Source organism: Octopus bimaculoides, chromosome 5, assembly GCF_001194135.2.
Source record: "Octopus bimaculoides isolate UCB-OBI-ISO-001 chromosome 5, ASM119413v2, whole genome shotgun sequence".
Lineage (NCBI taxonomy): Eukaryota > Metazoa > Mollusca > Cephalopoda > Octopoda > Octopodidae > Octopus > Octopus bimaculoides.
The window spans coordinates 117644290-117645567 of record NC_068985.1 but is presented as its reverse complement, the minus strand read 5'-3'; positions in this window follow the sequence as shown (position 1 = coordinate 117645567).

Below are 1278 nucleotides of genomic sequence, written 5' to 3'. Positions count from 1 at the left end.
TGTGTGTGTGTGTGTGTGTGTGTGTGTGTGTGTGTGCAAGCTGATACAACTTACAAAAACCAGGTCGTGACAATAAAGCCAATAAATTCAGCAAGTTTGTCTTGGTAGATAAAACGAGGCAGTGTGCATATAAAGATCTCATGAAGAAGCGTGGAACTATGATGAACCGACGGTCATACAGTAATATATATTTGTGCATGTGCATATATATGTGTATGTGAATTCATTTGGTAGAAGTATACGCTGCCCAAAATACTGCAATGTTTCTTAAAACTGTGTTACGCTATTTTAAGCAATTCAGACATTTAGAAAATGGCGCTTGTGTTGCACATGTGTTTGTCACTATAGCACTAATATGCTGATAGTTTTTTTTCCCCAGTGAATGTAAAACTTCGGCACTCTTCAAATTGTAAACAAACTGTGGATATTTTATTAGGTCGCTCGCTGTATTAAGTGCGATTACGAAAATGAAAACACTCCGCATTCGTAGTTTTGGTTAGTAGAGGGTATGCTGGGTATTAGGCGATAACCTGCTGGTTAGCTTTAAGTAGTGGAGGCGCAGTGGCCCAGTGGTTAGGGCAGCGGACTCGCGGTCATAGGATCGCGGTTTCGATTCCCAGACCGGGCGTTGTGAGTGGTCTGTTTGATGTTACTTGATAAGGAGTCGCGTTGGTCTAGTAAATTGTAAGGGTTTTGCTCAGTTTCCAGATAAGGAGAATTTTGTAGTGTCATTGAGGATGGTGGGTATAGTGATTCCTTCATATTGCAACTGTTTTAGATGTGGTTTTGTAGTTTTGGGGTTTGGGAGAATTTACTCGTTACTCTTTTGATTGCAAGAAGGGTTGTAGGATTAGGTGTTGGCTGCACAGTTTTCAATTTGAGATTCTATTTTTGTATGAATTTTGTAGTTGATGTTCGAAAAAGGCCTGATGTAGGCGAATACTTATTGAGTATATAATGAGATATGGCTTTTGAGACAATCCGACTATTCTATTTTTGAATCATTTTAGAAACTATTTCTAGTTAATTTTAGTTAATTTTTGTTTATTTTCAGATCATTAAAATGGAACGTCAAGTTAAGAAAAACGAGCATTTTCGACACTTCCTTCTTTTTGCTTTTAATCAAGGATTTAAAGCCGCAAAAGCTGCTTGTAACATTTGTGCTGTGTATGGAGAGGGTCCATAGCTGAAAGAACCGCTCGTTATTGGTATGTCGAGTTCAAAAATGGAAATTTTGACCTCAAAGACGCACCTCGTTCTGGCCGTCGAGTTGAGTTC